Genomic DNA, 21,864 nt, shown 5'->3' on the forward strand with positions numbered 1-21,864 from the left:
AGAGCATGTGGCTTAATCAGCACTTACTACACAGTCTCTGTTTTCTGCAGCCACGCATTAGGTATTTTTTTTAACAAGCTTAAGTCCAGCCCTTCACATTATGGGTGCATTTTGATTATGCCAACTACCTTCAGTGTCTTTCTATATTTACATCCTTTTGCTATAATCCATCTGCAAAAGCCATGCTACCCCTTCATGGCTTTGCTGAGATACTTTTCTTCTATGAAATAGTTTAGTGTTTTACTCTAAGGGTCTGCCTTTTATAAAGTCATCAGACACAAAAACATTTCAGTCAGTGTTTGTTACTTTGTGAGAAGTTGGACTTTTCTCTCGGTGTCAATACCTAGTTTCTTATTTTTGTTTAAGATGTTTTGTCCTTCATCATACTTTTTCTTTACTGTTCAACTTTCTAACATCATAGTGGTTATATTCATTAATAAAAGTCTACTATAGTGCCCCTCTTCTCTTAATCCTTACCAGATCACTGTACAGACTAAATTTGCCTACAGTTGCAAAGTGACCCCGTGGCTTCTAAGCATCGATTAGAGCAGACCATTGTTCCCAGTGCAAATGTGAGAGGGAGGTTTTATTGTTGACTTGACATCCTACACACCCACATTCTTTCTGTCACAGAGGAACCTCCCCAAGGATGTTTTCTTGTTTTGTTTTGCTTTTTAGAAGAATTGTCTTAAGTTATGGTAAGACCTAGTCCACTATGCATGCTGCCATTCCCTAGGTGGGGGTTTGTGAACTGTCTGAGCCAGAAATTTGAGTTGAGCACAAGCAAGCGACAAGGCAAGCTTACATGCATTCATTTTTGTCTGATTTGACTGGATGTGATGAGTGCCTGCAAACTCCTTCCACTTGAACTTCCCCATAAGGATGGATTATAGATTGAAACTCTGGTCTGAAAGAAACAAATAAAGCACAAACAGAAACAACTCTCTCTGCTACGGTACTAGGACACCAACATTGGTTTCGGTTCCAGTAGTGATGCTGCAGCTACATACAACAGATTAAATTTTTATGAACACAAAAACAAATTCTGCTTGCAGACTTGGAAATGAAAACTCCTTATTGAGAGACCCCCCCCCCAACCTTTGGCTTTCTAGACAAGTCTGTGTGATATATATTCACATGATAGAAATACTAATAAAAAAAGAAATACTGTATCTCGCATGACAGAATAGGGCAACACTAACTCCCATTTTCTTTCTGTTTTTAGAAAATTGGATAGTCTCTGTATTTACATTTCAGATGTTCTCTCTTTTCTCTCAATCCCATCCCCTTTCTCCCTCCCATTGCCTCCATGAGGGTGCTCCCTCTCCCAACCACCCTCTTTCACCTCAGCGCCTTTTCTCCAATTCCTGCTCCTTTATTTGTCCCATTATTTCCTCCCATGAGTGCTTTGTTCTTCCTTCTAAGAAGGACTGAGGTATCCACCTTCTAGTCTTCCTTCTCTTTGACTAACTTTCATTCTTAAAGGCAGAACCTACAAGACTTAATTACTTCCTAACTGGTCTCTGTCTCACTGTCTATCTGTCTGTCTCTGTCTCCGTCTCCCTCTCCCCCCCCCAAACACACACACACATGCACATGTCCACAGAGACCACTTCTTTTTCTATTTTGAGACCATAACTCCATCATTTCCCTTTTTTTTCTTTCCTCCTTTAAACCTTCCCATACACCCCTCCCTGCTCTTCTTCAAATTCATGACTTCTTTCCTTAATTATTATTATTTGCATATATGTATCTGTACATATAGTGACTACTTGTCATGTGCTCTTCCCTGGCGAAGAGTACCTCTCACTTTCCTCAGTTGCCTATGGTTCTAACATAGTCTGCAGACCTCAGTGGGACCTTCCTTGCTCATACTGACATGTCTACTGCCACCATTCTTGTTCAGCTCATGCTCGGCAGCTGTATCGGTGAGAATTATGGCTGTAGTTTCACACGTTACTAGGCAACACAATAGTAGCAAAGTCTCTGACAATCCTTCCAAAGGTTCTTACAATCTTTCTACCCCTACTTCTGTGATATTCCTTGAGGCTTCACTGTGGGAAGGTTTTGTAGATGTATCCATTAGGACCGGGCTCCACAACACAGTGAATGGCTTCTCTTGAGATTGTCAAATTGGGTCCTAGATACCCCTCCAAAGCAAAAACAAACAAACAAAAATCTGACAAAGCATATTTATTTATGTCTATTTTAATTAAGTTGTGCTATTGTCCATTCTAATTTGCTTTGGTGACCACTTTTGTTACTTGTAAAGAAAATAGATCCACTTAGTTTATGTGAATACATTTGTGATATCCATTCGTTAGAACTAAATAACAGATAAAGGTTGTTTCCCAGGAGATATTTAGAGACATTCAGTTATGTGAAAAGGTTATTTCTGAATCAGGATTTTTTTTATTGGAGGTAACTTAAGCTAAGGACATTTTCCATGAGAAGAGGAAGTGCAGGGGACATTTTAAGCATTTAATACCTGTCCCTTAATAGCCCATGGATTTCTATACTTGTGATAGCTTAGTGTCCAGTTTTACACCACCTGACATGTTTCGCTTTGACTTTTAATTCCATCGCTGACATTTCTAGAGACACATAGCGTGCTTTCACTTCTTCTTTTTTTTTTTTTTGCCCATAGGAAAAGGTTTATTTTCTTTTCATCTAAATTTACTTTCAGTCAATAGTCCAGTAACATTGTCTTCTCAATTCAATACTCCCACTCAGTAAGGTTGTTCCAGGGAGCCAGACAGTTGGACAATGAGGGGAGAAGTCAGGAGAGGAACTGCTTTCAGTCTGAAGTAGGCAATAACTTTTGGCTTCCCTCTTAATGTGCTATTAGCTGTGTCTAAAAAAGTATGCAAGGTACCACTTCTAATTTCTTTATTATCTGTAACCCTTGGAAAACTAATCATGTGAAACTAAAAAAATTAGCAAATGTCTTGAAATCTGTACATAAAACACACATTACCTCTAAAAGCAAACCCTCATTTATGATGTACCACTCAATCTTTAAAAAACGAAAAGAGGAAAAGAAAAAGAGAGGAAAGAAAAACGGCTCCAAAGCTAGTCTCACACCATTCAAAACTGAGACTGCCCCTTCTACCTGCACCCACCTACACCCCAATCTCAGAATGCTTCACTTGATTGTCTTGGTTGTGGACCTTTCCATGATGAGATTTTACGTTTTGCTCCCACAGCTTCTGGTTATCGGAAAAGCCAAGCTTTCCTTTATTAAAGGAGCTTGGTCCAACTGATGTTGGTGTGTCCATTCCAATATTCTTCATCCTCATCTTCGCTTCTGGAGGCATTTCTTCTGGCTCACTCTCTTCATTGTCATTGAAAGCTGCTGCTACTGAAAGAGTTTTTTTGGAGCAAGAGTTGGAACTATTTCCTTAGTCTTACTTGCGCCATGTCTCATGGAGATGGTGGATGCTTTCCTTGCCCTCTGACTAACTATGACAAATCCAAACCTGGACATCTTTGTAGGCTTTGTTGGGAGGTCTGCAGCTTCATCTTCAGCTGATCACTTTTTAGTGCTGTGACTGGAACTTTCCCTCCATTACTGGAAGAAACAGTTGTAGTTTTCACAGGTTTTTCTACTTCTTCGTCAGGTCCTCCTGTGGCTCCGACTGACTGAGGCTTCTCAGGCTTCTCTCACTCCTTCTGGTCTGCCATCTTCCCTGCCCATGCTTTCACTTCTTATTAGGATGTTTGAGGCTCTGAACTTGAATATCTATATAGAACAAACAATGTTTTCACATAGTATTTTTTCCTACTGGTTTACTTTATTTTTGCTGATTTGTAGAACTCTTTCTGATTATCAAACTGTTCATAAGCTAGACATACTACAGTTGTTCATCTGACTTGTGATGACCCTTTGGTACTGGAATATAGTCGTAATTACTAATTATTGTTGAATGTTTCGCAGTTTGTTTTCTATCTTTCCTTTAAAGGTTTCTTTATGTAGGTCCTGAAGTTGCTTTTCATACAGGTGTGAGTAGACACTGATTTTACTTTATGCAATGGTTAATTTTCTCAATCTTAATAGAAGTTCATTTTTTTTGTCACTGATATGTAATATTGCTTCAGACAATATCTGGATGCTCATAGGTATTTTCATGGTGGTGTGGAGGTTAATATATATCTAAGTTTCCTCTGTGTTTTTTCTGTTTGTTTGTTTGTTTTGCTGTACAGATTTGTAAGTGAGTGCTGAGTATTTTACATGATATTTTATTTTATGTCAGTTTCTCTTCACCTATGGTGTATACAACAGTCAAAGGGGAAGCACCAAACAGAGGTCATTCAATATCCTGCTAGGAAGTGCTTATTTCTAGAGCTGTGTCAAATCACCTACTTTATATTAGCTCTGATTTCTTATTTTCACAAACAAGCAAATTATATTAGAGTGAAAAAATAACTACAGAAGATAGTATAAATCCTCAGACTCATCAATTTTATTATTAATATAAATTATTTATGCCATTTTTAATCTTACATTCAATGTCAAGCGAAAAGTAATGTGTAGATGAAACTGGGAGAGTGACGTGTACACGCTTTATGGACTTAGAGAAGGGCTGCTCTATACAATTTGTAAGGAAATTTTATTGTACAGCCCTTATTTCATGTAAGTGGAACCCAAAGGGTTATGTGTTACAGATGGCATTGGTATGAATCCAACACTTGTAGTGGTAATGTCGGTTATCAGTTATATACACAGGTAAATTAAAATGAGATTTAATTAATTCAGCTCATTAATGTTAATTATATATATATATATATATATATATATATATATATATATATATATATATATATGGACTATTCTGAGAGATAGAAAGACATACACTCCACATTTGGACTTCATATTGTACTAAGCACTTATGCCCTATCTTATGCCCTATAAACATCTCAGTACCGTTACACAACCGATAGTCTTTGCTCTGATATAACTCTTGCCCTACAGGATCTTGGTAGTGATGTGAGGCTCAGTATCATTGGCAGACTGTGTGAGCGCCACACTCAGAGAAGCCACCCCGAGGGAGAGAGTGCAGCAGAAAACACAGCACCATGGATCTCAGCTACAGAGCTAATCTGACCCAGGAAGCTTATAAACGTAATGACTGTCTCTCTGGGTTCCAGTTCATCCTAAAGTGTGCTACCAGGGGAGAGAGAAGAAGGAAGGAAGAGCTTGATGACTGCTAATCTGTTTTCCAGGATTGATGATTTAAGAGCTTAAGTTCCACTCCATGTTATAGCTCACTGTGGCTATGAGCCTCACAAGCAGCACTGTTCCGTTACTGTTCCATCCCTCACACAGAACAGAGATGGTTGAAGTCTTCCCCCCCCCCCATGACATCTGTAAAGTGGCCTGTAGTCACCAGACCTCAAATATCTTCTATTCTTAGCAGTGTGTCTATTCTGAGGCTAATTGTGCTTTGGTTGGACAAGAGCCAGATAAGCAGAGCATTTAAAAATACAAACAATAGCAAACCATTTTCCCTGGGAGACTTCTTGACCTGAGCTCTCTGGCTAATACTCTAGCCATAACTCGTACTGACAGTTTATTCCTTGGGACCTGAATTTAAAAGCTGTTGTGCGCATTTTGAGAGACACAAAAGACCACCAAGGGAGCAGATTCTGAGGCAATCGTACTAGGGTCTTCGTTCACACTCGAGCTTGGGCCACACCATTGTCACTGACACAGAGAGGACAGGAGGGTGAAGCCTTCACTCATTGGCTGGCAAAAGCCCTAATCTCACACCTTTGAGCTTAAAGCTATATTCACACAACAGTAGTATATTTTCCCCCAAGAGTTGTCATTTAACAGATTACATCATCCTTTACTGTTAGGATGATGTAATAATCCTTTACTATTAGGTATCCAGATATCCAGGTTTGCCACTGTGGTAGTTCAAATGAGAGTAGATCCTGTAGCCTCACATATGTGGATACTTTGTTCCAGGAGATTAGAACTATAAGAGACGGATTGGGAGTGTGAACTTGCAGCAGAAGGTGTGTCACTGAGGTGGTGGTGGTGGTGGTGGTGGTGGTGGTGGTGGTGGTGGTGGTGGTGGTGGTGGTGGTGGCTTTGAGGTTTTAAAAGAATGATGATATTCCCAATGATATCCCGCCCTCCCTTTCTGTCTCTCTCTCCATCTCTTTGCTTCCTACTTGTAGATCAAGATGCAAGCTCTTGGGCTGTTTCTTCACTCTGATGCTACAAACTACCATTTAGAAGTTGTAAGCCTAGTTAAGCACTCATTAACTGACTCATGGTCCCCAGGTTGTCCAGTATTAGCCATGTTGTCCCATGTCAGATATCCGTACCACTGTCAGAATATCTAATCATAAACGGATCCATGATTATTTGGGTAACTTGCTGCTATGGGATAAATAAAGAAATAAAAACAAACAAACAAACAAAAGCCCACAAAGTTGGGTGGATTAAAAAAAAGGGGTTGAATCTGTACAAACTTGCAGGAGGAGGGGTGAATATGACAGAAACATACTATATGAAACTCCCAAAGAAGAAATAATAATAATAATAATAATAATAATAAATAATAATAATAATCTCATAAACATTTTTCCATTTACACGGCTAGTATATTTCTTCAGAGATTAAACCTTTAGAAGAAGAATGACCTATTTAGTCTTGAATGGATACACCTAATCTAGTGTGTTCTTTGTTAACCATTTTCTCTCCTATGAATATGCAATACTCTTCTCTCCTGTGGGTTTACAGTACTCACTACTATAGGATGAAATGTCTCAGTTTCAGGTTTGGAGTGTTGTGTAAAATGTAAGAATGATTAATATTCTGTAAAATTTTATTTATCCTATAACGCATTTCTGTTTTTCTTCTTGTGAATTTCCTTTGTGTGAACTAACACCTTTTAATTCAGCTTGATATGTATTTACTTAAACATACATTTTTTTTGGAGAATCCAAAATTCTTAACCTGAGAAAATTGTACTACCATATAACATTGTAACTAGGATGCAGCATTAATTCATAGATGGTAAGTTAAGAGTACACTTTTACTAGAGGGAGGTCATATTAACTTTCATTGTATGCTATTTCTTTGAAATAATTCTAAATTTTTTTTTTATTTTTCTGAAAGATCTTGATTCTGTAACAGTAGAAAATGTGTCTTATTTATACGGACTCTTATGAGAGGAAGTTATAAGGGAACTTCTAAGTGAAGGAGCAAACATCCAGATATACTAGATTTTGGACTGGCACAGTGTATTCACATTCGTTTTAATTATTTACTTCTGTCAGTTATTTGCAACATGTAGCCCATGTTATTTGGAACCAAGAGGACACAGCTCCATAATGTTAATTTGTTGCATTCATGCTCATAGAAAAAGAGCTCAATGTGATAATCTGGTTAGGAGGCTTATAAGACGGTTAATTGCGTATGACACATGTAGCCAGACTTCTCTAAGGACAAGTAAGATACCTGAGCGGCATGAACCCTTTGGGACAGGTTGAGCTCATATTTCACAATGTGAGCGTGCGCTGGCCTATCTTCTTTCTATTAACGACAATTGCTTTGTTTTCACCTGCTTCTGCACGTTATGGCATGCTAAGCCTCTGTTCCACCCACATGAAATGCCCCACAAGCACATCACTGTCCTTGCGGGTAATGTGGAGATTACTCTTTATGCTCTTTTCACTACATAGGTATTCTGACCCATTTTTCCTGGTCCATAGTATATGATGATCCCTGCCTGTAGGTGAGGTTGGCAAAGGAGAATTCTCTATAAGGAGAATACCTCATTCTGTTATCTCAACAATGTTTTCTGTTATGTTCCAATCCTTATATTGCAAGGTTATTCCCCTTCCTTACATTTGATTATTTTATGTATATAAGTACACTGCAGCTGTCTTCAGACACACCAGAAGAAGGCATCAGATCTCATTACAGATGGTTGTGAGCCACCACGTGGTTGCTGGTAAATGAACTCAGGATCTCTGCAAGAACAGTCAGTGCTCTTTACTGCTGACTCATCTCTCTAACCCTTTACCTTTTCTTTAAAAATGTGAAAGTTTTCCATTTATTTCTACAACTCAGTTTTTGATTTCCATAATGTCCTGATCTGTTTACACTCAGCTCTGTTTTTGTCATATATGATCAAGAAGGATATATATATCATAGGCTATTAGTACTTCATTTCCATGGTGATTGTCTCACAAAAATCAGCTATGCCTATAGCAATCACAAACCTCATGGAGGTATGACAAGAAGTTGTTCAATTATTTGAAAGTAAATGATCCTAAGATTATGAAAAAATTATCAACTGTACATCCCTAGGTAACTCCAAGTATCCATAGAACCAGTGAGCTTCTAGATTCTGAATGGAATGTTATTGTTATAGCTGCTTATATATCTCTGCATCCTGGACTTTTCATAATAGTAACTGGAGTATAGGAGAGATGAAAGCCCAGTCTTCTCTCAGTGATCTCTAAGGTACCTTTTTCATATGTATAATTCAGAGAATGTTGTCCTTTGGGATTTTGATGATCATAACTGACTATAACTACATTTTGTGCTATCATTCATATCTGCTGGCTTAACTCATGTCATGTATATTGTGTGACCCAGGCTGTTATGACAAGACTGTATTTGGGTGCTTATAAGATTAGAAAATTACTTCTCCGGGCTAGAGAGATGGCTCAGCGGTTAAGAACACTGTCCTTCCAGAGGTCCTGAGTTCAATTCCCAGCAACCACATGATGGTCCACAGTCATATGTAATGGGATCTGATGCCTTCTTCTGGTGTGTCTAAGACAGAAACGGTGTACTCATATACATAAAAGAAATAAAGAAATGCATCTTTGAGAATATTTGAGAGAGAGGGGGAAGGGAGGATGGACAGAGAGAGTTGGGGGAGGGAGGGAGGGAGGGATGGAGGGAGGGAGCGGGGGAACAACTACTTCTCATAGTCTGAAGCCTAAGATTTGGTGTCTGATGAGACTTGGCTCCCTCATAATCTCTGACTGCATCTAAAACCTCATATGGCTTAAGGAACAAGTTCTCTCATAGATCTGCTTTATAAAACCCCTAATCCTATCCATGAGATTTCTTTCCTTAGACTCATTTCTTTATAAGTCAAGTTTCATTTCGTACTCTTTGGAAGAAAAATATTCAAGCCATTGAACTAAAACTATTCTTGAGACAAAAGGCTTCAAACTTGGGTTGATACTTCATTGATGTTGGTGTGATATTAGTGAAAATCTTGATGATTTTGGAGACATTGGTCAATATTCTGAGTTCTTAAGCTTCTGCTTTGTAATTTAATGTCTTTATTAGGGATCAGGCTTTTATGTTTCTGTATAGAATTAAAAAAGTCAAATGTTTCTACTTGGATTATAACAAATGCCACCAAACTGATTTTACTTCTGACATACAAATACATGTGAAACTTGCATGACCCTCAAGAGATTTTATGTTTTTCCACCATCTTTCCAAACTATCCACACTCATGTCTAAATTCACTCGTGTGCTCCTCTCCTCTCCTTCTTCTTCCTTGGGACATGTGAATTCATTTCATGGATGTTTCATATATCAATCTAAGTGAAAAGATAATTCTAAGAGTCATGTTTTTATCTTCAAAACTAGGGCGATGCTTGACCTGGAATAGTCAATGTTTTCAGAGCTAAGATACCTCAAAATATATGATCATAAACAGAACCTAAGCCAGAGGCCCAACTTAGAGATTCCAACATAGAAAGTCTAGGCTTTGGTGCTAAAGAAAGTGAACGGACATAACGATGAAGACTCGGTTGTGAACTTTCTGTAATATGTACAGCCTGGAAATGGAGAAAGTTAAATATCTGTGATCACATCTTTGGGATAGTTACAAACTTTATCCTAAAAGAGAAAACAAATTGGACAGGCAGTGAGAAGTGTTCATGATTAAGTACCTGTGATCTGGTGCTGACTTGGTTCTGTGAAATGTTCCTAATGAAGTTTGTTAATAGGACAAACTAGATGTAGGGGATTATTGATCCTACTAAAGCTAGGAGGTGCTGTCTCATCGTGGTGAAGCCTCAAGGATCTTATATTCGTAGAATCAAAGTTGGTGGTTGTTTAGGACAATATCCAGTTGCTTTCAAGGGACATTTCTACAATTCAGAGCTAAGCAATACTAAAGCCAGAAGCAAAGTACCTGAGCTACTATTAGCTTTGTGATGTAAATCTTGAAGGGGAAAGAAATAGGTTAGATTCCACAAGTGTAGAGATATCTACAAATTATTGGCATATTTTTGTACAGAACTTTAAGTGTACCCCAAAGTAAAGACAAAAATGAAATTAGAGGTGTCTAGGTTTTATCCTGCTTCTATCTACACTATGGGCTAAGTAAGAAGTAATTTTTCAGGAACAGGAGGTTCCTAGATGTTTATTAATAATCTCATAAAATTAAGTAAATTTTTTTTCAAAATTAAGAAAACATTATCTCTGAGAGATAATGTGAAATCCATTTTTTTCCAACAACTCAGAATATTTTAATTGAAATAATTTTGCAATTATTGAAGTTCTTTAGTACAGAGTAGATCTTTGAAGAAATCAAAAAGTAAAAATGTTTTAGAGTTAAATATAAAAGAAAACACAATATCTATGGGACATGAGGCAAGATATCCTGATAGGAAAATTTATAGTAATGTGGTAGTTTAAATGGGAATGGCCTGCACAAACTCATATTTGAATATTTGGTTTCAAGTCAGTAGAACTCTTTGGGAAAGATTAGGAGGTGTGGCCTTGTTGGAGGAGGTATATCACTGGGGGTGAGTTTTGAGTTTTAAAAGGCCTACGACATTTGTAAAGGCTCCCTTTCTAGTAATTATGGATCAGATTTAAGTCCTTGGCTACGACTCTTTCACCATATTCCTATACCATGATGGTCATAAACTTACCCTCTAAAATTATCAGGGCCCAATAAAGCTCTTTCTAAGTTTTCTCAGTTATGGTGATGTTGTAATAGCCATTAAAAGTAACTAAGGCAAGCACTAAATGCCAACATTACATTCTTAGATCTCAAATAAATAATTTGTTGATGCTTTTTAGTGCTCTGTAAATAACACCATCAAACAAACTATAACTATTAGACAGAACAAAAGGTCAGCACAGAAATCAGTGAAATCAAAACCAATAAGGAAGGAAAGGAATCAACCAGAAGAGTCTTTCGATGTGGTTTCTATAAACGGGACAACGGGGTTTAGAGCTGTCTCTGAAGTTATAAGCACTTGTTGCTTTTGCGAGAACACAGCTTTGTTTTTCAGCATCCAAATAGTAGTTCACAGCCATCCTTAACTGTCTTCCAGGGTATCTGACACTCTCTTTTGATCTCAAGCACTAGGCATGCAGGTGTTGCACATACATACATGTGTCAAAGCACTCATACCTGTAAAATGCCATGAATATAAAAATATGCTAAGATAATTAAGACTGAAAAATACATTTATTCAAATTAACCAGAAAGAAAAGAGACTCAAATAATATTAGAGAATTAAAAGGAGACATCACAATAGATACCAATAAAATTTAAAAAATCATGACATTTCTTTAAAACATATTTTTTGTGTGTATACACACACACACACACACACACACACACACACACACACACATATATATATATAAACTTGTTTTTAAAAAATTAAACAAGGGGGCTGGAGAGATGGCTTGGCAGTTAAGAGCACTGACTACTCTTCCAGAGGTCCTGAGTTCAATCCCCAGCAACCACATGGTGGCTCACAACCATCTGTAATGAGATCTGATGCCCTCTTTTAGTGTGTCTGAAGACAGTTACAGTGTACTTATCTATAATAAATAAATAAATCTTTAAAAAAAGAAAGAAAGAAAAAATCAAACAAAATCCTGGACTGACTGTTAATATTGCCTGGGAACCATTTGATTTTGAAAGTTGGCTTGAAAGAGAAACCATATATTTAATCTTGGTATTAAGATATACAGGAAAAATATATATTACTATAAAGAAACATATAAAAACAAAGCAATATTTTCTAATAGTTATGATCTTGGTACCTTGTAAGGAATGGCTTATGTCCCTCAGGGAAAGGCCTAGAAGGCCCTAGAAGGCCCCTGGCATGCATCCAGGAACTCCTTCTCTGCACATTTTGTTGTGTATATAAAGAAAGGTTCCTGCTTTTGCTAGTCAATTTTATATACTGCTAAAACCATGGACCCTTTCTAAAAGCTTTTCTTTAAAATTCTTTGGATCCCTTATGTCTAATAGCCTTTATTTTGCAAACCAGACTAATTTGATTTCTCCTATTCGCATTCCTTTATTTTCCTTTTCTTGTCGTAATGCTCCACCTAGCTCCTTGATCACTATATTAGAGCAGTAGGGGTAGTGGGCAGCCCTGTCATACTTTGAGTTTTAATGAAATTGCTTCAAGGTTTTCTCCATTTAGGATGATGTTAACTGGGGGTTTTTCCTACATAGCCTGCCGTATGTTGAGGTATGTTCCCTTATGGCCTACTTTCTCTAAGATTTTTATCGTGAAGACATGTTGGATTTTGCCACTTTCTGCATCAACTGTGGTGATGCTGTGATCATTGCCCATAAATCCCTTTAATTATACAGTGTTTACCTAAGATTAATTGTCCCCACATCTCTGAGATAAGCTAATTTGATCATGGTGGCTGCACATTTAAGTTTATATCTATATTCATTGTGGATTTTTTTGGTAGATCAAGTCTTAATTTTTATTACTTAAAAAAGTTGCAGATTTATTTTGCCTTCTGACTCTGTGCTTGTGCTGTCACCACTTTCAAAACAATTTTCTGCTCCTCAATAAGGACAGCCTGCTTGATCTTGTCACAGACACACTTGGCACACACAGAACCACTGTAGGCTCTGCTGACATGCTTCTTTGTCTCAGACAATCTCGTAAGGACTCAGTCTCACAGCGCGAACCCCTCACAGTCTGCCTGGGCACATGCAATGTGCGGTTTTAGGTGCTTTTTCAACTTTCCTGGTATAAAGGTAAACAATCCTGTTTCCAGGGATTCCAGACAGCCTTGTTTTCTTAGAGGCTGTATAGTAAGTAAGCCTATGACTGCATGTCAGATGCTGGACCAGCCCTAGTGGCTCTAAGCACCATCCCCGGAAGAGGAAAAGAAAGGGGCCGGTGGGTTCAAAAGTCAAATGTCATTGTGGATTTTTGTATTTATATTAATCAGAGATATGGGACAGTATTTTTTTATCATCATCATCATCATCATTATTATTACTGCTTTATCTTTATTTGCTTTGGTATTACAGTAATGTTGGCTTCATAGAAGAGGTTTAGACATTCTCGATTTGTTTTCTTTGTTTGTTTGCTTTGTCTTTCATTCTTTCTTTTAATATAAGTACTGTGGATGTTCTGTGAAAGACTTCTGCTGTGAATCTGTCTCAGCCTGGCTTTACATAGAAGACCTTATTTCTATTTCAGTCTCATTTGCTCTGAGTCTGTTTAGGTTGTTAATCTCCTCTTCATTTAACTCTGGTGGTTTCAGTTAATCTCGATATTCTCCCATGTCTTCAAGATTTTCTGATTTAGGGGCTTTTAAATTATTCCCTTACAATATTCTGAATTCCTTTTGTATTTTTTTGTAATGGTTCCTGTTCATTTCTGATTCTGTCAATCTGGCCATCTCTTTCTTTTCTGTGAGTTAAGGCAAACCTTTGTGAATATTGTTTTACTTTTCAAAGAACCAGCTCTTAGATTCATTGATTTTTATGAATTAGTTTCTTTGTTTCTATTTCATTATTTCCTGCTCCAATTTTAGTCTGGTTTTTGGTTTGCTTGTTCTTCTCATCAGCTGGGATTGGGTTTAATTTTCTTACAAATTCTTAGGTTGCATCTCAAGTCACTTATTATATTCCTTTTGCTTTTTTAATATAAGCTCTTAAAGCTATAAATTTCCCTCATAGGACTACTGTTAATGTTTCCCAAACGTTTTGTTGTGTTCTCATTTCCACTTAATTCTAAGAGTTTTAAAATTTCACGATTGATTTTTATCTTTTACCCATTTGTCATTCCCTAATTCACGTGCAGTCTCCATGAGTAATGTGTACTTTCTAGAGATTTATTAGCCGTTCATTTAAAGTTTTGTTGAATTATAGTCAGACAGATTACATAGAGTTAGTTCCACCTTTCGGGTTTATTAAGCTTTGTTTTCTGTCCCAGAATGAGAGCCATTTTAGAGGAACTTCCGTGGAATGCAGAATAGAAAGTGCTTCTCCTGGTGCTCAGGTGAGGTATTCTGGGGACACGTAAGGTCCATTTGGTTATGATATCATTTAATTTTAATATTTCTTAGCTTTTTGTTCCGATGACCTACCCAACTGAGTAAGTGAGGTATTAATTAATCATCTATTATTATTAGGTTGGTGTTAATCTGTCTTTATTTTCAGTATTAATTTTCAAAAGAAATGCTATACATCAAAATTTGGTTCATATGTATTCAGATGTATGTAATATTACCTTGGTTGGTTTTTCCCTTAATTGTAATGGGGTATCTTTTATTATCTCTTATGATTAGTTTTAGTTAATTTTATTTTGTTAAGTATTAGGACATCAAAGCTAATTGCTACATGGTCGATTTGCTTTGTATGCAGTTTTTTCTCACCCTTTTACTTTCCTGTCTAAACTTAAGATGAGTTTCTTGTATATAACAGGAAGGTGTTTTTTGATTCTTAGCCATCCAGTGCCTTCTGATTGAAGAGGTGAATCCATTAACAACTTCAAATCATTATTAGAATGTGAATTTTGATTACAGTCTTTTTGTTTGGTTTTGTTTGTTGGGTTTTTTTTTTTTTTTAATTTTACTTGGTTGTTTTGGTCTCCATCATTCTATACACTTTGGTAATTATAACTTTATTTTCTTTTTTAAAAAAGATCTATTTATTTATTTTATATACATGGGTGCTTTGTTTTTGTGTACATTTGCATACCAGAACAGTGTATCAGATCTCATATAAATACATTTATAGACAGTTGTGAGCCACCGTGTGGATGCTGGGGGATTTGAACTCAGGACCTATAGAAGAGCAGCCAGTGCTCTTAACCTTTGAGCCATTCCCTCGGTGCTAATTTATTTTTTTACCACAGTCTCTGCTGTGCTTATTCCTGTCCTCGGCCAGAAGCATTGCCTCTAATGTTTTCTGTAGGGCTAATTTTGTGAACACATATTCTTTCAATCTGTTTGTATCATGAAAAACGTTTCTTTTCCCTTCAGTGGTGATAGTTTGGCAGTGTATGGTGATCTAGATTATTTTATCCCTCATCTTTCTGAACTTAGTGTCATTGCTCTAGGCTCTTCTGGCTTTCAAATTTTCTATTGAGAAACCATCTACTATTCTTGAGGCCTTTTCATTTAAATGTAATTCAGGTGTCTTTTTTCTCTCTCACAGCTTTCAACTCATTATTTGTGCTCTTTAGTGTTTTAAACTATGATACACCACAGGGACTTTCTTTTATGATCTTATCTACTTGATGTTCTCTGTGCATCTTGTAGCAGACTAGGTAGGCCTTTCCTTAGGTTTGGGAAATTCTCTTTTATAATATTGTTGAAGATATGATCTGTTTATTGATTTAGAATTCTTCATGCCTATAATTTGAAAGTGTGTGTGTCTGTGTGTGCATATATGTTACCTGTTGTCACACAGCTCCCACACATTCCTTTCCTGTGACTTACATTTCTTCCTTTGCTTGTATCATATCATTCTTGCAATTTGTGTTTTGAAATTTTGTGGTCGACCGTGACTTGATCCATGCTACCTATAGTGCTTTACCTTGTATTCTCTAATTTTCTTTTCAATTCTATCTTGATTTCTGCTTTTGTTTGCTTCAATATTTATATCTCCTTCCTGAGTTTGTTTCTTAAATCCTGCACTGTCTTCGTCACTTCCTTCAGCCTTGTGGTCATGATTTCTTGGCATCACTCAGGTGTTTTACACCTCACAGGTCATACTCCATCACCAAGGCAAGTCAGGGCAATAAATGCATCAGGGACCACAGTGGAGTGGCACTCCTTGGCTTGGTTAGTTTGCTTTCCTGTAAAACTTACCTACCCAGGGGTGGCACAATCAGTATTGGGCTGTGCCTTCCCACAAACCATTAATCAGAAAAAAAAAAAATCCCAACAAACTTGGCCTCGGGCAGTCTGAATGGATGCATTTCTTTATTAAGATTTCCGTTCCCTAGACATGTCTATGTTTGTGTAAAGTTGACAAGACCCTGCCGGGACCTGCTTCAGTGTTCTAGGACAGATAAAGAAAAAAAGAAATTAAAAGCTAGAGTTTTTACCTTGGATGGTATCAGTTGGAAAGACATCACAGATGGAGACTTTTCTGAAGAGACTACAGAAGAAGCGTCTGCTCCAGAAATATTTTCACTGGGCTCAAGCTCTTTTGGGTCAACGCTGCTTATGTCAGAACCAGAAGGACCTTCTGATAAAAAATGAAGTTTCATTCAAACCTAAAATTATTTAAAAGCGAGGGAAAGATTTTAAAACATAAATAAAAATATCACGTATAAAGAGTTAAGTCTAAATATGTGAGAACTAAAACATATGACATAATTGCTATATATTGATATAACTATGCTATATCAATGATAAAAATTAAATGTTATTGCGGGGCATATTGGCTCACACTTTTAGTTCCAGAGTTTAGGAGGAAGAGACAGGCAGAGCTCTGTGAATCTGAGGTTAGCCTGATCTACCTAACCAGTTCCAATCCAGTCAGGCAAATCTACAGAGTTAAGATCCTGTCTCAAACAAAACAAATTACATGTTATAATTTTAGAGATTATAAGGAAATGGCATAAAAACCTATTAATGACTTTATTTATTCAATCAATTTGTGCAATTATTTTTCTATACAAAAACATTCTTAATATGGCTTGAAAAAATAAAACTGAAGAAAGATATTCTGAAGTTCCTAAAAACCTGTTATCTTAAGATACTTAAATACATTCAAGTTTTAACAACACATATATGCACACATGTACAATAATTTGTTCCAAACACTTATGAATCCTTTAAGTTTCTTTCTTTTTTTTCCCCTTCAAGACAGAATTTCTCAGTGCAGCCCTGGATGTCCTGGAACTCACACTGTAGACCAGGCTGGCCATGAACTCGGATCTGCCTGCCCCTCTGCCTCTTGAGTGCTGGGATTAAAGGTGTGCCTCATGTGACGTTAGTCCTTTCCCACCTAACAATGTGATCTCTTCAAGACTCGTGATGCTACATAGTTATTGCTGTGTATCAAGTAGAAACTTCGATGCCTGCATAGTATTTTACCCACTCAAATGAAAGGGCATACAAAAGAGGGAACTGGTGCATTTTAGGGAACATATTTAAAATGTCTGACAGAGACTCTTCCATCTGAGTTATTAGACTTCTGCATCAATCTTTGTTCACACAAAGATTTCATTCTTAAAAATAATTTTCCTTTTGAAAAATCACCATAAAGCTAAAGGATTAGGTCTAAGAGTATCAGCACCGGAGAAAGGGACAGTTAGATTATAACTAGGGCAAACAAAGCCTTTTAAAATGTAACACATAATGTACTTTGTACACAGGATCCACAATTTACACATTAAATAGACCCATCTATGCACTAGATGTAAAAGCATTATTAGATAAATCCTAAGCACTTAAGGAAGATAGCCCAAGCTAAAAAGCCAGATTCTGTCAGCCTCTGTCTATGTATTTTTGTTTAATTTCTCTGAGCTTCAGTTTCTGATTCTATAAAGTTATGATACCTTATTTTACAGAGTTACTTTAAGGTCAAACACCATATTTAAAGTAACTTAAAATATTTGGTACCTAGAAAACAATAATAAATAACAATTATCATTAATAACAAAAATTTGTACTTTAACTTGCTTTAAAGGGTAAAAATTATTCCAATAGATTTGCCTCTTTTTTTAGCAAAGAAAATAAGATTATGCTAATTTTCTATTTCCTCTTTAATGACAAAGTAATGATTTTTCCTTGTCTTCCAAACACTCAGTCAGAGACAGATACAAGGCAAGTACATGAAAAAGATCTCTGGTAGTGCAATCTCATTAACACATTTATGTTATGTGGAAAACAAAAGGGTGATAGCATTTTGAATTAAGCAACCAATTATATAATAGACTAGATGGTAGACAAAGACTTCTTTAATGTAAGAATTTAACACAAGAAATCTCAACATTAAATAAGGCCATTCAGCATTCAAAAAATAAAATAAAATAAAAATAGCTGAAAGAGCATGGAAGAGGATGTCAGGAATTCATGATGTGCTAGAAAGGATGGAGCACGCCATGTGGAGGAAATTAAAGTACCAATGTCAGGAAAACTGCAAGCTATTTTGAATTTATTCCCCTTATATTTGCTTCATTTTTAATCTCGTCTGGTAAAGTTGAAGGTCTAGGGAATCATTCAGTTGGAAAAGAATTGCGAATGTAAAACTGGGAAAGTAACATGTAAAGAGACAAAGTAGAGCCCAAGCCATGCAGATACAGCCAGTCTTCAGAAAGCACCAGAAGATTGCAAGTTCAGGTCTAGCCAGTGCTAATCAGAAATGGCTTTACGCACCAGCTATGTTTGTTTGGGTGGCAATTACCTTCTTATTGGCAATTAAGTGATCCAAGCTAAATACAGACTATGGCATTGTTGAGGCCAGAGTCATGGAGAGGCAGACAGACTTACAGGTAAGCAAGTTTCCCCGGAATGTGGAGCTCAAGGTCTTCAGGACCAAGGTTTACAGATGCTTTAATGGCATGAATGATGCAAAGATGAGGAAATGCAAAGTTAATCTTCCTTCCGTTATGTGACACTAAGGATGAGGGAACCCATGTTCGTATTCGATCAGTTCTTCCCCCGTTCCTAATATGGCTGTTTTAAAGCAAAACCTCCAAATACTTAATAATAAAATTAGTGCCTTAGCTTTCTGAATTCTTCCATCAGAAACCATGTATTATCTGTTATTTTCCAGGGATAATTGTAATTTCTTTTTATGAAATAAATATTCTTTCTATAACATTAGAAACAATAAATTATTTAATGCCCTTTAAATTTATCTTTTAACTCAGGTCACTCTATGGAGTAGAGAAAGTATTAGAGAAATAACTTCATATTAAAATAAGAATTCTATGTTGAGAAGGAAAATTCCACTGTTTACTCCTCATTTCCTGAGTGCACAGTAGTTCCTGCTGAACTTAAAATTTATTACAAGAAGATAAATCTGAAGATCCTATATTTGGAAATAGTACAAATTTTCCACTCATAACCAAACCAAAAAGAAACGGGTTTTTATTTCAGAAGGTTGTAATCTGCTAACTTTATTTCTTTCTGCTTTATAATATTTCCAAGAAAGCAACTTTGCATCCCAATAAAAATCGTAGGACAGCATTATCCATACTGGCTTCAGCACTGCCCCTCTTAAACTTGACAGTAAAACACAAAGCATAGTCAAAAGATAATACTATTCTATCAAGTTCTAAACAATAAACAGGATAGAAATAAAGAATTACATAGACATATTTGAGAGGAAACAAATTGTCATGATTTTAGATTACTGCTTTACTCTTAGAAAAGAACTGATAAGATTTACTATAATATACTTTGAAGTATTCATTTAAAACAATATATTGAAAGCTCAACATCAATTATTCATTTAAAATTTATCAGTACTACTAAAATTACTATGGGATAAACATCTAGAGAAATATTCAAGGGTTCTACATTAAAAACATGATTGATAAGACCGTGAAGATTTACAGCTGTTGTACAGATGTCCCAAATATATTTCTTCCCCCTACAACAATCCTGAAAGTGTTAGGTATGATGTGTTTTGAGATGAGTAGCCATGGAACAACACTCGGCATCAGCAAGTGAACCACTGCAACACTGTCAGAAGGAGTAACTTACAACAACACTGAAAGCTGTGAGACAGAGAAGGAAACAGCCACCACTTTCACCCCATGGCCAGAGACATTAAAGATCTTCTTTGCTGTGTTATGAATAAAAGTTCTAGCAAGACTGTGTGTTACCGACCTACCTGGAGACTGTAACTACTCCCATTACAGAAGAAGTCACAATGTGCACTGCACATCACCCTTTATCCACAATACAGTTGCCTGGGTTACTCATACCTCCAGTGTTGCATGATTCATCAAGATAGTGAGTCTGTCTGACTGCACTCCCATTTTCAGAGCATTTGGAGGCTATCAAAATTGGATGCCACGCCAGCACTATATAACTGACACTCCAAAGTGTGTCTTCAAGAGAAAGCTGTTACTAAGAATACCCCCACACAAAAATGGTGAGGATAATCAAGCCACCACAACACATACAAGTCACAATTCTAGACTTAGGAAGCATGGAAAAGCAAGTAGATATAATGTTTCCCCAAAGTACAGTGACTCTCCAGCAAACATCCCCCAAAACTCAACATAGGCAAAGTATCTGAAAAAAATTTCAAAGAACTATTATGGAGTCCAACACAACTCATGCACCAGGTCAACAGAGATGACAAAAATAAGTTGGAATTGGTAGGTGCATTAAGCCACTGGTAATGGGTTAGAGTTGCAGAACAGACTTGTGAGCGGAGCTGACTCCCCATCCCACCCCCTTACCCCCCCCCCCCCCCCGCACACCATCTCCTCAAGCCCCACCTCCCAAAGCCAGAATGTTACAGAGATTTTAAGCTTGAAAACTGCATATCTGTGTCAAGTTACAGTTACATTTTTTCATCAATCAGCATTTAAGAATTGGGGACTTCATTTGGACAGTAGATAAAATTAGGAAGGCACATCATGCCAAACTGGAATGAGAAATTGATCAGAGATAGAGATTATGACCAAAAAAAATTAAAAAATGGTATCATTAAACAGATCTCACCAAGCAGAAGAATGACTGAACTTAAATTTTATGATAACACTCTAGACAGATTTTGGTGCTTTGAATATAAGCATCCCCCACAGATTCACTTGTTCAGACACTTAGTCCACTGTTGGTGGGGAGAGAGAACCTGAAGAGACCATATCCAGAGTTTAGGATAGGCCCCTGTTGTGTTTGCTGACAGGAGCCTTATAAAGCTATTTTCTAAGAGCCTGACAAATACAGGTGCAGCTGTTCACAGCCAACCACTGGACTGAGCACGGGGACCCTAATGGAGGAGTTAGGGAAAGGACTGAAGAGCTAAAAGGGTTTGCAACCCCATAGGAAAAACAACAGTATCAACCAACCAGCCTCCTCAGAGCTTCCAGGGACTAAACCATCAACAAAAGAGTACACATGGAGGGACCCATGGCTCCAGCTGCATATGTAGCAGAGGATGCCCTTATCTGGCATAAGTGGGAGGAGAGTCCCTGGTCTTGTGAAGGCTCAATGCCCCAGTGAAAGGGAATGCCAGGTCAGTGAATTGAGAGTAGGTGGGTGGGTGGGTGGGAGAGCACCCTGATAGAAGTGGGGGGGGGGACAAAATATCCCATTAAAAATGAAAAGAAGTTTAGAACTTTGTCATTGAAGTCAAGCATTAAGGTTTAAAAGGCCACATGGCATTTTCTATTCACCCTTCCTGTGTGTAGTTTGTACTTTAAGATGTGCACACAGCTTGCAGTGCCTGTCACCATGACTGCCTACTGCCATGCTTCCCACTGGGATGATGGTGGACTTTCCACCCGGACCTGTAAGCCAAAACCAAGGCTTCTCCTGTATGTTACATTGGTTACATCTTCTCCCAAACATATGGGAGCAATTGAAACTGAGACAAAACGAAGAAGAGAAAGATGAAAGAAGAAAAGGGGAAGAGTTGAGGAGATCTTTCCAAGCCTTTG

At 37.2% G+C, this 21,864-nt stretch overlaps 1 pseudogene across 1 annotated transcript; it reads right to left on the bottom strand.

Moving 5' to 3' along the window:
• Positions 1-3,122: 3,122 nt before the first annotated feature.
• LOC308434367 (PEST proteolytic signal-containing nuclear protein-like) lies at positions 3,123-3,487 on the bottom strand (annotated as a pseudogene). The gene has a single exon. The product of its transcript is annotated as a PEST proteolytic signal-containing nuclear protein-like (transcript).
• Between the last annotated feature and the right edge of the window lie 18,377 nt (positions 3,488-21,864).

Source organism: Micromys minutus, assembly GCF_963924665.1.
Source record: "Micromys minutus genome assembly, chromosome: 21".
Lineage (NCBI taxonomy): Eukaryota > Metazoa > Chordata > Mammalia > Rodentia > Muridae > Micromys > Micromys minutus.